Here is a 16,769-nt window from a genome sequence, read left to right on the forward strand (position 1 = left end):
CATAGTAATTAGCTTAATAACCCATACAGATCTTCCTCGACTAATAATGGGGTTATGTCTTGATAAACACATCATAGTTGAAAATATCATAAGTCATATGTATTAAACACCTCACTTACCAAACATCATAGCATAGCTTTATCAACCTTACCACTCTACCTTAACACACTCAGATTAGCCTACAGTTGGGCAAAATCATTTAACACAAAGCCTAGTTTATAATAAGGTGTTGAACAACTCATGTAATGCATTAAGTACTGTACTGAAGGTGGAAAACAGAATGGTTGTTATGAGTCAAGAATGGTTGTAAGTGTGTTGGCTTGTGACCCTTGTGAGCATAGGGCTGACTGAGACCTGCCACGCTGCTGCTGCCCAGCATGACAAAAGAACATTGTGCCACATATTGCCAGACCAAGAAAAGATCCAAATTCAATATTTGAGGTTTGATTCCTACTGAATGTGTATTGCTTTAATACCGCCATAAAATCGAAAAATCTTAAATTAAAAGTTGGGGACCATCTGTACTTTAACAGCTTTCTTTCCTTCTCTGCTTCCCCATCCCACAATCCTACTGCTGTTCTGAGATCACCTCCCAAATTAACAACTTCAGCTCTAATCCACATCTGAATTGGCTTCCGAGAGATCTCAAACCAAGCCATTTCCTCTGTTCTCAGTTCTTTTTTTCCAGAATTCAAGGTAATCAACTAATGAGTTTACCTAATAGAGCTAATTTTCATATTGTTTACCTCCAACTATCCACCCCTTTGTAGTTTGTTACCATTGCACTGTGTTCCTTTTTGGAGGAAGAGATTTCCTGGTATACATCTTCTATTTTTTTCCCACGTCATACTTTTTATTTCCAATAAGCATTCTTTTTTTTATAGGCATTTGTTTCATGAGAACACTGTCTTCACTCATCTATTTGAAGATATTTTAAAAATTTATTTTAAGTTTTCTTCCTCTCTTTGCATTGTCTCTGCTTATTCCAGCATCTGTTACTTTATTTTCCTTTCCTCTTATAAGTTAATGACTCTGTCAAATATCTGCTTCATTTCCTGAGTTAGGTACCAAAAAGATTAATAGAAAATTTATTTATATGATTGGGGCTTGTTACCTGGTGGGCTCATTTTAAATTTCATGGCCAGCTGGATATTTTATTTGGGATTTTATTTGAGATGCCCAAGCAGATCTTTTGTGGGGGGCAGTTCAGTTTCTCCAGAGAAGGATCCCTCAATTTTATGCTTGGGGCTAAGGCTATGCTTGTAGTAGAAAAGCCTGCTTGTTAGAACTTTGGATGGGATAGAGGTATGGGGCTATTGATCTTATTGCAGTAAATAGGCTTTCACTTAGGTCTTTACTTTTTATTTGTATCTCTCTTCTACCCTCATCTGTGCTTTGGCTCCCAAGGCTGAAGCCTCTTTGGTTCACTACCATCAAGGGACTATTCTTTCTGTTTTGTGAAGGGTTATAGAAGTAGAGGTCTAGGGACCTGCAGATATAATTGCTGCTTATACTGACTTTCAAAACCACTTCCCTGTTTTCACTCTGATTGCCACCATCTGAAAAACCAGGTGCCCTCAATTCCTGAGCTTTTATGAAGTTCTTCAGTACAATCTGATACCATTCTTACAACTGCCTTCTGTCTTCATATACTATGGTTTGGGAGTTATATATTTAATTTAATCAAAGATGATTTAATACAAGATGGAGTTTGTATCTCTGTATTCCTTCATGTTCTGGGGGGTGATTTTCAGAAGGAAGAAGTTAACTTTACATTATTATATTATTATCTTAAAACTGGGAGTCCAGGAAATAGATTTTAAGTGGCCGAAGCAACTGATTTACAAGCAGGTGGTTTTTACATTAATTAGATACATATCAAAACTAAAATTAGGGGTATTTAGAAAAATGCTATTCCTGTCTTATTGCTTTTTTCATGTAAACTTATAGTCATAAAGCTTTTGAAGGCAAGAAACCCACACAATTCTATTATTTTCTACACTACCCCTAGCTGTTGACAGATATATAAAGTCAATTGAGAATGGATAAAAGAAACCACGCATGCCTGTAATTTGCCTCCAGGTTTAAACACTCCCAGATCATCATTCACATTCACAACCTTTGCAAGCCCATTTTTCCCATTTATTTTCTACCCACGACCACTTCTACAATATGCACAATGGAAAGCCCACTTCATCTCCTTGTTTCAGACCTAAGCTCTGCATCTCCTCAGGAAACAGTTACTGTCTCATATGTTAAGTCCAACTATCAGTGACTCAGTTCTCTATAAAAAGCAATTCACACTTCCCTCTACCCCTCTCAGAGTCCATAAACATGAAGAGTTTCTGAGAAAGGGAAAGAAATGTGGTTTTTCAAGGTGAACAGATAGGGAACAGTATGAGAACAATGCATGAGCTCTGCTTCCCCGGGGAGAACAGGCAAGCTGGCCATCAATGAAGGGCAGAATTTCCCAGAAAGATCTCCATTAGAGATCGTAACCCATGTCAAATACATTTAGGCCATCACTGAATAGGTGTTCTCTTCTTAGAGAACCACAGTCCAGTAAAGTCTCTGAGAAGTCCTGTAGTAAGTAGAACAGCTAAACTTGGTTTAATTAAAGAGTTTAAAAACACACTTGAGAGAATAGTTTATTTTTCTTATATTAATAATTAACTGTTCCAAGACTTGGTTTCTTCTTCTATAAAATAAAGATAATAGTATCTATTTCAAAGGAATATTTTAAGTGTTAATAAGATAATCCATTTAAAGCATTTAAGTGGTGCCTGGCTTATAATAAGCTCTGTAAATTTGAATTGTAGTTGTTTGTTTAATTGTAGTTTAATTGTGGTAGTTATGGTTTTCGTTCATGTTAATAATAATAATATTTTATGGGATCTACCTTGGGAAATGCTATATAAGTACATCAATATTTGCACACCACAATCAATGAAACTTGCTAAGTGAGCAATTCTGAGACTATTGCAAGGCTCCCACTGGATCAGAAGTTCCAATATATTCCCAAAAGTTCTCTGCCTTAATGAGGTAAACATGCTATTAGATCCTGTAGGTGTCCAGGCTAACCTCAATCTCAGAAGAGCCACAGAAAATCATCAAGCTGGACTTCAGGAATACAATGTAGCTGTGTGGAAAGAGCTTTGATTTTGGACCTGAGACACATCTGGACCCAGTCTTAGGTCTATTCTTTGCTGTTTGTGTGATCCTGGATAGTTTACTTAACCTCTCTGGGCCTCAATTTTCTCTGCTAGAAACAAGGGAATTTCTAGTTCCCAAAGTGGTTGGAAAAATTAACTGGGATTACCTGTGGAAAGTGAGTGGCTTAGTGCCTGGAACATACGAGGTTAATCCCTGCTGAGTTCCCTGTAGTGTATGTAGGCTTTTATATTACTTACGTGGATGACCACTGTACTACTGCTGAAATCCAAAAATGTAGTCTTGCTTTTTACACAGGAAGATGTCAGTTGTCTGCTGATTGCATTCTTCCCTCTTACTCTTCCATCACCTCCTTACCTTGTGTCCACTGACCTCCACCCACGGGACATTATCCATGAGGTCCAAAATGCTAAAATTTTATTACCTTAACACAACCTAGTGGTGGAAGGGCCATCCACTGAGGCAGGCCAACAGGGAAGAAAATGAGGTTACTAGAGCCACTTTGCACAACCAGAAAAATTTATAGTCTAATGAACTCCTAATAGAAGACTTTCATATATAAGCTTTGTCTCATTTGGTGTGCCTAACCGCTATATAAAGTAGATGCTTCTCTTTTTATTATCCTCTGTGCAGAAGGAGGAACAACCTCAGAATTCATTTAGGATTTCTCCAAGGTCATATTATGTAAAGAAGCTAATACTAGAATCAAGCCTTCTGGGCCCAAATAATACATATCAATAATGCATAACTACTATGACAAGGTCCAGCTTGGGCTATTCAAGCCCTTTACCTGCATTTCACATTTAATCTAGAAAAGATCTTTGAAGGAAAGAAACATTCTTTCCCTTCCATAGGTAAAAAAAATAGGGGCAGCTGGAAAGTGGCAGAGCCAGAGTTTGAAATGAGGTCTTTGTGACTCCAAAGCCCTTGCTCTGCCCACTAAATTACCTGGACTCCCATAGAACTGTTGGATCCCCTTAACAACATAAAGGCCTTCAGTAAGATGTGTTCCAGTCAGCGAGCACCCAGGGCTGCAAATGACTTTTAATGAATACTTACTGCACACAAACACCTAGTTGGCTGTTCTTTAAACACAGGTTTCAAGATATCTGGAAAGACTGGCAGAGTGAATAAGGCTTTCATCAGAACTGAGTTTAGCCTCATTGCAAAGATCTGCCAACAGCTGAGCCAGTATTTGCCTAGCCCCCTTAGTTTCCTGAGTTCCACTCTGCCTCTGATTATCCTGCTTTGATTCTTTCCTTCATTTATTTCAGAAAAGAAATGGGCAATGCAAAACAGTTAACATTTCTGGAGAATTTGTCATTAGGTGGGAACCATGCAAAACCCTTCACCTCCATTACTTTGTTTGATATTCCGAGGCCTTCAGGCTTATCAGCCCACTTTTGTCAATGAGAAAAGGCTTGGGGATGCTGTTTAACTTGCATAAGGTCACAGTGGACATAAGTGGTAGGGGTACAATTTAAACCTTGTCAGTTTAACTGCAAATCACAGCCCTTGTGCCACTTTCCTAGGCTGCCTCTTCTTTAGAGAGAATTTAAAAAATACCACATTGAAACCAATTCACAAGAAACACCAGCTGCCTTGTCATTTATCCTGAAACACTGATTCCAGTAAGCCTAAGCACAGGGCCAAGAGCAGCAGTTTGGATGACTTTGAGAGCACACTCTAAAAGTGAAATTGTGATGATGTTTTTTACCAACTTTTACTTCTAAAGACTCCACCCTCCTGTCTTCTTGTGGTTTAGAGTGGCCCAGGGCAATGATGGAAATGCCTCCATCAAATGCCATGCCTTAGAATCTTAACAGGCTCACTCTCAGGCTGCCCAGAGAAAGATGAGTAAATGTTCTACTTCCCAGTGAGTAATTGATCCTCTTCCTGTGATAATTCTATGTATTTTCCTTGCTAAATTGTTTTATAGAATGTTCATTTTCTGTTGCTGCTAAAAAATTATCATAAACCTGATGGCTTAAAACAACACAATTATCTTATGGTTCTGGAGGTCATATGTCTTAAATGGGTCTCACTGTCACCAGAGCTACATTGCTTTCTGAAGGCTTTAAGGGGGAATCCATTTCTTTTTCCAACTTCTAGAGGCTTTCTCTACATTCCTTGGTTTTAGCCCCTTCCTCTGTCTTCAAAGCCATCAATGGCCAGTCATCCCTTTTTCATGCTGCATCACTCTGAAACTAACTCTGCTGCCTCCCTCTTCCACATTTAAGGACCCTTGTTAATGTCTGTTGATTGCAAACTTTATTCCATCTGCAAATCAAATTCACCTTTGTCACGAAACATAAAATAATGACAAGTTCTAGAGATTAGGACACGGACATCTTTGGGGGCCATTCTTCTGCTTCCCACACAGAGCAATTTATAAGTTCTTAGTTTTTGGATGGAATCCTTCAAAAGTGTGCACAGTTAGAAACAGAAAAGAGAACCTAAACTAGAAAGATATTGATTTCAAAATGTGATAAAAAATAATCAGTAGCAGCATCAATTATATTCAGGAACAATTCAGCATACAAAGCACTGTTGTGTGTTAATGTGATCCACACTGCAGAACTCTAAAGTGGTTGCTACCCAGTGTATCTTATGGATTAAGGAAACCAAGGCCCAGGGGTAACATAAGAGTTGTGGCCAAGTTGGTTGCAAACGTAAGGCTTCTTACTTAATGACCTGCTCCCTATCTACTATCCACAGTTACTCCAAAGAAAGGTTCCCATCTTGCAAGGTGCATTTATTGGCAAAGGCCACAGCCTGCTGGGACTGAAGGTGCTGATGAGGTAAGTATGTCTTATAGGCTCAGGGCATCTTCAACACTGGAACATCATGGGTTTAGCCTTCCAAGATCATCCCATGGATGAGCTGCTAGGGCTAGCCAGGCTTCTCCTGCTTTCTTAGACTTTCCCAGACCCTGAGATGAGGTCTGTTCTCTCTGGGGATTAGGTAGCAAGAAGTCCCAGCTCTAATTCCCTTTTCATTCTTTGAGCCAAGGACAAACAGCCTAGTCTTACCATTTGTCACTGCCTATGGAAGGTAGGGAGTCCAGCCAACCTCTCAATTTAAAAGATGGGAAGTCCTGGGGAAACCAATATGTGTTGGTCACCCTAAGAGAAGGAGGGAAAATATTTTTTAATCCTGAATTGGACCCTGGTGTTCTTTCTAAATTACCCATAGATTCTATTAATTGTTCACTGGAACTTCACTGGAATTAAAGTAAATATGTGTGGATTCTCATCAATTTTATCTTGGTCAAAATCCAGTTCTACTATGTACTAGCTATTGGGAGAAGTTATTGAAAATCAGTGACTGCTGATTAACCACTAAGCCATGCCCAGGTGATCAGAGGTTCCTCATCCCCTCCCCTGTCCTTGGAATGGGGGTTTCACTTGCCTTTCCCACTCCCAGAGGCTGCCTCAAGGACATAGCCTTGAGATAATGATACAGTGTTGAAAACCGCAGTGTATGTAACTGAATCCAGTTGAGATTGCTTTATAAACTTAAAAGATTTGTTGGGCAGCAACAAGACACCAACCAACCTGGAGTGGCCTGCCTCTTTCTTAGGTCTCTCCCTTCAGATCTCATCCTGGAAGCTCCTGAGAGAGTTGCAAACCAACACTAGCTGTGTAACTTTGGACAAATTGCTTAACTATTCCGGACCTCACCTTCCTCATCTGTGAAATAAACATGACAGTATTTCCATCCTAAAGTCAATGGGAAGATTGAATGAGACAATACATATGAGTTTAATATAGCACCAAACTCTGAATAGTTGGTAGTAATTACTACTCCTACATAATTAATTGGCTCAGTAAATTAAAAAAAAATTATCCAGTAATATTGGAGAGGGCAGCACAATGCCAGGAGTATGGCTACCCAGTTACTCAAGTCTTAGTTCAAATCCAAACTTCTCTATTCCATAGGAGGATGGCCTGTGATACATTTCTCACTCTTACTGTCCCTTATCTGTAAAAAAAAACTAATAATGTCTCCCTCAAAATTTTATTAGTTTAAGAAATAAATGAGAGGATATTAAGGTCCTAGCACATGCCCTAGCATATAATAAAGATTCAATAAGACATGGATATTATTACTTGAAATGCTATATTAGGACTTTCTGATTGCAAATAAAATAACCAAAGTAGAGACTTTATTGGCTTGCGGCTTGAAAAAAATCCAAGGATAGAACCTAGCCTGAATCATATTGGATTTTCGTGATGCAAACGATAATATTACCAAGAATCTCTCTCTCTCTCATCTCTCCATGTCTTGATGCCATTTCTCCTCTGTCCTGACTTCATCCTCAAACAAATTCTTCCCACATGATGGAAGGAATCTAGCAAACCCTGCAGAAAGAACACTGCTCCCCATTAATTCCAACAAAATTTGGGTATTGACCAGCATTGAACCCGTTTGATTTCTATCCCAGATAAATCACTGTTGCCAGGAAGCTTGTTGGCCTGGGTCACATGACCATCTCTGGAACTGAAGGAAGAGGCTTCAAATCTTTAGTTCCACTCTGACTAGGAGAGGTGAATGGAGGTTCCCAAGGTAAAATTAGAAGAATGAGAAATGGATTCTGGACAAGCAAAAACCTGTTTGGGATGCCTGGGTGGCTCAACAGTTGAGCATCTGCCTTTGGCTCAGGATGTGATTCCAGAGTTCTGGGATCGAGTCCCACATTGGGCTCCTGCATGGAGCCTGCTTCTCCTTCCTCAGCCTGTGTCTCTGCCTCTCTCTGTGTCTCTCATGAATAAATAAATAAAATCTTAAAAAAAAAAAACTAGATGTTCTCCATTGTTGCATTATTAGTATAGTAGTTTCTGAATATGTTTTTTTTTTGTTTTTTTGTTTTTTTGTTTTTTTTTTGAATATGGTTTTTTAGAAGCCAACCCTGGCCAAGGAACAAAGGTCTATCAAACTGCTATCTAATGTGACACCTGAAAATCTTCCATGCAATAAAATTTTGGCACCCTGGTTCATTCTGCTGGGTTGAATTTCCTGAGGAAAACAATACTGCCACCATTAATAGGGAATTTTTAATCCACCCAAAGAACAGAACTGTGATAGTTTTAACATCTATCTATAAATTCTTTGACAGTCATCCTTTCAAATCTGGAGCTGAATTTCACACCTCTTACATAAGGGTTGGACTTAATGAATCATTGCAAATAAATAGAATGTGGCAGGAGTGGTTGTATATGACTTCTAAGCTAATTCATAAAAGGCACTACAGCTTCCTCCTTGCTCTCCTTCTTGAAATGCTCATTTTGAGTGAAGTCACCTGCCATATTGTGAGGACACTCATGCAGTCTTATGGAAAGGACCATGTGGTGAAGAATTGAGGCTTCCTGGAAAACTTCCAGATTCATTCTATGAGACCAGCATTATGTTGATCCCAGAACCAGACAGAGACCCCACTAAAAGGGAGAACTACAGACCAATATCCCTGGTGAACATGGATATAAAAATTCTCACCAAGATACTAACTAAAAAGGTCCAACATTAAAAAGATTATTCACCACGACCAAGTGTGAATTATCCTGGGTTGCAAGAGTGGTTCAATATCCACAAATCAATGTGATACACCACATTAATAAAAGAAAGGATAAGAATCATATGATCCTCTCAATAGATGCAGAAAAAGCATTTGACAAAATACATCATCATTTTTTGATGAAAACCCTCCACCATGTGGGGATAGAGTGAACTTACCTCAACATCATAAAAGCCATATATGAAAGACCCATACCAAATATCATCCTCAGTTTGGGAAAAAATGAGAGGAGAAAAGCTCTTCCCCTAAGATCAGGAACACAACAGAGATGTCTATTGTCACCACTGTTGTTCAACATAGTACTAGAAGTCCTAGCCTTAGCAATTGGACAACAAAAAGAAAGAAAATGCATCCAAATCAGCAAAAAAGAAGCCGAATTTTCCCTCTTCACTGATGACATGATACTCTATGTAGAAAATCTAAAAGACTGCACCAAAAAATTGATAGAACTGATACAAGAATTCAGCAAAGTCACATAATATAATAACGTAGATGCACAGAAGTCAGCTGCATTTCGATACACTAATAATAAAGCAGCAGAAAGAGAAATCAAGGAATTGATCCCATTTACAGTTGCACCAAAAACTATAAAATATCTAGGAATAAACCTAACCAAAGACATAAAAGATCTGTACTCTGAAAACTGAAGAACACTTATGAAAGATATTGAGAAAGGCACAAACAAATGGAGAAACAATCCATACTCATGGATTGGAAGAACAAATATTGTTAAAATGTCTATGCTACCCAAAGAAACCCAGGCATTCAATGTAATCCCTATCAAAATACCATGAGCATTTTTCACAGAGCTGGAAAAAACAATCCTAAAATTTATGTGGAACCAGGTAAGACCCCAAATAGCCAAAGTAATGTTGAAAAGAAAACTGAAGCTGGAGGCATCACAATTCCAGACTTCAAGCTGTATTACAAAACGATAATCATCAAGACAGTATGGTACTGCCACAAAAACAGACACATAGATCAATGGAACAGAATAGAGACCCAAACTCTATGTTCAACTAATTTTCAAAAAAGCTGGAAAGAATGTCCAATGGAAAAAAGAGTCTCTTTAATGAATAGTATTGGGAAAATTGGACAGCCACATGCAAAAGAATGAGATTGGATCACTCTCTTACACCATACACAAAAATAAACTCAAAATGGATGAAAGACCTAAATGTGAGACAGGAACTCTTCAAAATCCTAGAGGAGAAAACAGGCAGAAACCTATTTGACCTCAGCCATAGCAATTTCTTGCTAAACGTGTCTCCAAAGGTAAGGGAAACAAAGCAAAAATGAACTACTAGGACTTCAAGATAAAAAGCTTTTGCACAGCAAAGGAAATAGTTGACAACTAAAAGTCAACCTACAGGGATCCCTGGGTGGCGCAGCGGTTTGGCGCCTGCCTTTGGCCCAGGGCGCGATCCTGGAGACCTGGGATCAAATCCCATGTCGGGTTCTCGGTGCATGGAGCCTGCTTCTCCCTCTGCCTGTGTCTCTGCCTCTCTCTCTCTCTCTCTCTCTCTCTCTCTGTGACTATCATAACTAAATTAAAAAAAAAAGGCAACCTACAGAATGGGAGAAGATATTTGCAAATGACATATCAGATAAAGGGCTAGATCTAAAATCTATAAAGAACAACAACAACAAAAACAATAAAGCAAGCCAAGAAATTAGCAGAAGACATGCACAGACATTTCTCCAAAGAAAACATACAAATGGACAACAGACACATGAAAAAAAAAAGCTAAATATCACTTGGCATCAAGAATATCCAAGTTAGAACCATAGGGGTACCACTTCACACTGGTCAGAATGGCTAAAATTAAAAATTCCGGAAACAGTAGATGTTGGCAAGGATGTGGAGGAAAGGGAACCTTCTTACATTGTTGGTGGGAATGCAAACTGGTGCAGCCATTCTGGAAAACCGTAATGGGGGTTCTTCAAAAAGTTAAAAGTGGAACTACCCTTCAACCCAGAAATTGCAGTACTAGGTATATATCCAAATGATACAAACAGTGATTTAAAGGTGCACATGCACTCCAATGTTTATAGCAGCAATGTCCACAATATCCATACTGTGGAAAGAGCCCAGATGTCCACCAACAGATGAATGGATAAAGCAGATGTGGTATGTATATCATATATATATGATAAAACAGAGAGGGAGGCAAACCATAAGAGACTTTTAACTATAGAAAACAAACTGAGGGTTGCTGGGGGTGGGGGTGGAGGGATAGGGTAACTGAGTGATGGACATTAAGGAGGTAACATGATGTAATGAGCACTGGATTTTTTTTTTAAAGATTTTATTTATTTATTCATGAGAGACACAGAGAGAGCGAGAGAGAGAGAGAGAGAGAGAGAGAGAGAGAGAGAGAGAGAGGCAGAGACACAGGCAGAGGGAGAAGCAGGCTCCATGCAGGGAGCCTGATATGGGACTCGATCCCAGGTCTCCAGGATCACGCCCTGGGCTGAAGGCAGGTGCTTAGCTGCTGAGCCACCCAGGCGTCCCAGCATTGGATATTATATGCAAAGATGAATCACTAAATTCTACCCCTGAAACTAAATGATACACTATATATCAACTAAATCGAATTTTTAAAAATTTTTTAAAAAGAATTGAGGATTTTTTTCTTCAGTCAGAGAAAAATGAAGGCCTCTAGTCAAAAGCCAAAAGACTGCACCATCCTGGCACTCAAGCCTTCATGAATAAAGTCCCAGTTGACATCCCAACTGCAACCTTGTGAGAAACTCAGCCAGAACCACCTAACTAAGCTTCTCCCTGACTTTCAGAAATTGTGGGAAATTATCAATGTTTGTTACTATAAGCCACTAAGTGTTAACACAATTTGTTGTACAGAGAAAATTACTATAATAGTATGGAGTAAGTATTAGAAGTATCAGGAAACCTGAGTTTGTGCTCTGGATCTAAAATAAGCAGTAATATCTTTGCACTAATAAATTATTTTCTCCAATTCTGAGTTTCTCCAAGTGTAAACTGGGAAAACAGTATATCCCTGCATATTTCACAATGTACTAGACATAATCCAAATATATGTATAGGCATATATAGCTTACAGTAGTAAAGGTAGTAAAACTGACCTTGCAATTACCTTATTAATTGCATATAATCCTATCACAATTACCATGGGAAAATACTTTTAAAATTTTAATTACATAAAGAATTGAGGATTTTAGAATTTTGAAGGATTTCAATGTTTAGTTCATTTCCTTGCATTGTTGACATTTAAGTGTCTTTCAACCACAAGGTCCAAGAAAGTTAAATGACTAGCTCAAGTTCATATAGATGCAAGATGGATCCTAAAATGTATCCTCTCCCACCTCAGTTTACTTATCTATAGAGTATTATCTATAATAATGCACAATGCTGAAGCCATGACCCACACACCCCAGAACAGTGTCATGGCCCAAGAACACACCTCTCTGAAAATTGAAAAATAATTTCAAAACATGGCATTTACTTGTATTTTAAGCCACTATAGAAATATGGAGGGGGAGAAGACATCCTCATCCTTTACAACCTTCAGCTATCCTCCATTCACCTAGCAGCAGCGTGCAACACCCCAAATCCTCTCATCCCTCTTTCTTCTCAACAGCTTCTTCCTCCTACATATTTATGGAATTCTTTTCAGGAAAGGAACTGAGTGGGAGATCCAGAATCCTTTTTGGTGTGCACAGGGCAAGTCACACGTCAATCATTTTTATCCGCCATTGCTGTCACAGGTTGGATTCTCCTTGAAGTAGACTATGAGGTAGACTTTAACATATAAGATTTTTTTAAAAGAAGGGTAGTTGGGACAAATGTCTAATGAAGGAAGAGGATGGAAGCAGGATCTGGTAGAGGGAAAGTCAAGCTGCTATGCTGGTCCAGTGATAGCTTTGGGTGACTCAGAGGGAGCTCTGGAGTCAAAATGGCCCATCAGAACTGTCCTGATAGCCCAGCCTTTATAGATTCACCTTCATCAGTCATGGTTGTGAGTCACTGGAGGAAGGCAGCTCTCTGCAGCTGGAGCAAGTCACAGAGGGCTGCTAAGAGAAGGCTTCCTGCCAGCGGCACTTCCAGCAGCTGCAGCAACAGCTTGAAGGGGATCTGGGTGGCTCATCACTGTGTTTGCCACAATCACACATGATATATGTGCCTGGCACCTCACAGACAATTAATAAATAATAACCATTAGCTGACTCTGGCTCCAGGGCTCTTTCTATAGGATTCCTGTGACCTCTTTTACTGGAATCATGATAGAGTTTACTATCTGCATCCTCAAACTGCAGAGAACCCAGACTGAAACTAGAGGACACAGAATGAACCTCAGGTAACCCAGACAATCAGGGGAGACCCTGTCCTTTTAATTTACTATTATTTACTGGGTGGAGAGTCTTATCCTTAATAGGCCATTTCTAGGAGCTCTAGATCTTGCAGAGATTTTGCTGGAATACATGGAATCTGGTCCAGGGCAGGAAGCACTAGAGGGAGGATGTGCTGCCAGGCACTCTGCTTCCTTACTCAGCTTTTCTTCTTTGCTGTTCACAGTTAGCACAGAGCTCTCTACTGGCTGCATTGGACAATGCCCATGATGGTGCAGTACTCTATACCCTGAGCCAATAAAGTGGGTGAGTGTTTATGCTGGAGATAGGAATCCCATAGGCAAAGTCTCAGTTGGCTCCTCAAAAGCAGGCAAGGGCATGCCTGCTAATCATCAGTTGTAACACTGTACAGAAGAAATCAGGTCAAATGAATATCACAGGCGGCCTTGAAGAAAAAGAGAAATGACCAGAGCTGAGCCTCAGGGAGACATGAAGGGAGAGAGGACAGCTGACTTTCCTTCCCTGGGAATGAAGGGTTTATTGGCTGATTTTATGTAGGAGCTCATTACTTCTTTTCGTCTGCCTCTCTCAGGCATTGCCAGGGATTTATGGACAGAATTAAAGAAATAACCATTTGCAACAACTGGGGAGCAACCTTGGGCAGACCACCATTGGAGGAGCTTTCGTTTATTCATTCATTTAACAAATATTTATTGCAGTGCCAGTTGCTATTCTAAGGCCTGGAGTACAGCAGTAAACAAACAAGAGCCCATATGCCTAGCCACCAGACTATAATATAGGTCATCCATCTAGCAACTGGAATTTCAACTCCACATTAAGAGCATTAACCTCAAGTCCATAATCTTTACACCACACCAACTACACCACTATACTCCCCCAACCATACATCTCTTCCCTTCTTGCCATTTTATTTCATTTCTTTTTTATTGTTAATGACATCTAAAGAACTGAGGCTTGTTGTATTTAAAATTTGCTATAGATAGATTGGCAACCTTGGGATTTCTAAAAAAAATTAGCCATATTTGATATCAGTCAGAATAATGGAATTATAGACGTTCAACACTGGAAGAGTTCAAACCTATCATGTGACCCAGTCCATTCTCCCTCCTTCCACCCTGTCTCACACTTCATTTCTTTAACCAGTGTTCTGAGAATCACCAAGATTCTTCTGACATGTTTTTGTTCATCAAAAGCCCAGTCCATTTCTGGACAGATCTGTGTGATAAAATTGTATTGTTTATACTCTGCTAAAACTCATTTGCTTTATCATGGCCTGCCTTCATGGTCTGTTTCTACTCTTTCCTTGCTACATAAGCTACAGGATTCCATTAAGCTCCTTGAAAGTACCAAGTTCTTTCCACTTTTTCAGTTGCCTCTGCTTCGGATGCTTGTTCCTGGTGTTCATCTAGCTGTGATGAAGTTCTCCTTCGGGTGTTAATTTAAGCGGCATTTTTTTAGGAAAACTTTTAATGAATCCTACAATTAGATCAAAATGCTGATTTTTAAGAGTCTTTACTTTCTTTCAAAGAGTTTGTTGGATGGATGAGAGGATGAAATGGCTAGTGACTTCTACTCATGGCTTTTGATTCCACATTTCAGGCTTCACCAAACAGGCTTAGTTCTGCTGCTTCATGAGATCTCTTTCATTGTTTGCACAATGAGTTGACACCCTGTCTGGCTATTTTGTAGTTTTCATGGCTTCAATTCCTTCTGTGTTCCGTTGCAGATCAAAGCATGGGCACGGCCTCTGTATTCTCCATAAGGCACTTCTCATGGTGATATTTGATTCAAGCTGATTCTGAATGGAATAGAATTTAATGCACGGGAGGAAAAGAATCCTTGACAGAAGCCAGCTGTGAATGAAAGGAGCAATGAATGAAACAGTGACAGGAAATCAGTAGTGATACTGCCAGGAAGAGCTAAGTATAGAAGAGATTCACACTTATGTTATTTATACCATTCGTGCAAATACCTACAGACATTTTACCAACCAGCCCTTTCTCCAAAAGGTCCAGAGTTTCCCCAATATGGAGATGAGTCTATCTATAAGACTAGCTTACTCTAGATAATACTGTTATAACCATTTCCCACTCCTTTCTTCTAGTTTTTGTAAAAGTGTTAAATTGTTCTGCCCAGGTACACTTCCTGGCCCTACCCTTCTTAAATCTGGAATCGTGCTTGAAAGAATCCTGTACTTCTTTGAGAGTCAATTTTATCATCTGTTAAAAAAGAAGATGATAGCACCTATATTAGTTGTCCCTAAAAGATCAAATTATATAAAGCAAAAGTGCTTCACGAGGCTGCAAAGCATTATACTGATATAGGGTATGTTTTGGGAGGTGACTTATTTTACTTAGGGAATAATATGGAACATGTTTTAAATGAACCACAAATATATCTCTGGGAAAGATTTAAAGTAAATGCTAGGTCACATTTCATAAGTGGAATATTGAGGGACATCTCTAGGGATGTTGAGGTTCATCTACTTATGAAACAGGAATTTGTGGTTTGGTTTCAGAAGGCAGCCAATGTGTGGTAAGATCAGCAAGAGAAATCTTCAGATGGTGAATTCCAGTTTATAGAGACAAACACCTCACATCCACAAGTATGGCTTTTCCTATTGCATACAGACTGGATTTAGGCAGAGGAATTTTTTTTTAAGATTTTATTTATTTATTCATGAGACATACCGAGAGAGAGAGAGAGAGAGAGAGAGAGAAAGAAAGAGAGAGAGAGGAGGGGGGGCAGATTGAGAAGCAGGCTCCATGCAGGGAGCCCGACATGGGACTCGATACCGGGTCTCCAGGATCAGGCCCTGGGCTGAAGGCGGCGCTAAACCGCTGAGCCACTGGGGCTCCCCAGGCAGAAATGTTTTAAAAACTTATGCTATTCCCATGTTGACAAAGAAAAACTCTTTCCTATGCTTCAAGGGAAAAAAGGATGCAAAATGATCTTTAGGCAATATACTTACTAGTTCAAAACAAGCTTTTAAAATCAAGTAGACAAGGGTTCCCGTCCTGGTTCTGTACCATGTAAGTGGTATGATCTTGGATGTGTCCTCAGTTGTTCAAAGCTGATTTTCCTTACTTCAATGTTTGTCTATGTCTGTATCTGTATCTATACCTATCTATCTTCATACAGTGCCTTGCATATAGTAGGAGCTCAATAAATTATAGTGTTTCTTTTTGTTTTCCATACAGAATTAAGAAAATACCACAATTACAAATACCGAAATGTAAAGTGTTATTTACTACAAATATCTAACTTAAGTTATACTGTAAAAGAATCAATATCAAAAAATAAGTTTAAAACATAATAATGGGAAGCATTTTTAATCTGTAATATGAACTCACAGATGTTATTTATTAAAATTGCCCTTAAATGCACTCTGGAATTGATGTCTTATTATATTTTAAACCTCGCTGCTGTTCTCAAAGGCACTGAGATACTCTTTAGAAAAATTATATTGGAAGGATTTAATGTGCTCCCACTCCCTCTGGGCCATCTATCCAACACCAGATCTCAAGATTCAGTCTGTTAACTGGTTCCACTACCTCCCCTCTCTCTCCTTTATCCATTCCCACAAACCAAATGAACCCCCTTAAAAGTAATATCATGTTACCTCTACTCCCACTGCTGTATTGCCTAAAATCCTGCCATGACTTTTTCTTGC

At 39.2% G+C, this 16,769-nt stretch overlaps 1 long non-coding RNA gene across 1 annotated transcript in view; it reads left to right on the forward strand.

Moving 5' to 3' along the window:
* LOC112909416 (uncharacterized) overlaps positions 1-16,482 on the forward strand; it is a 115,644-nt gene extending 99,162 nt beyond the window's left edge. The window contains exons 6-7 of the long non-coding RNA XR_011994355.1: positions 5,890-5,972; positions 14,823-16,482. This is a non-coding gene — a long non-coding RNA (uncharacterized lncRNA). The remainder of the gene's footprint in view (positions 1-5,889; positions 5,973-14,822) is intronic.
* The last annotated feature ends 287 nt before the right edge of the window (positions 16,483-16,769 follow it).

This window comes from Vulpes vulpes, chromosome 9 (assembly GCF_048418805.1).
Source record: "Vulpes vulpes isolate BD-2025 chromosome 9, VulVul3, whole genome shotgun sequence".
NCBI classification, from domain to species: Eukaryota; Metazoa; Chordata; class Mammalia; order Carnivora; family Canidae; genus Vulpes; species Vulpes vulpes.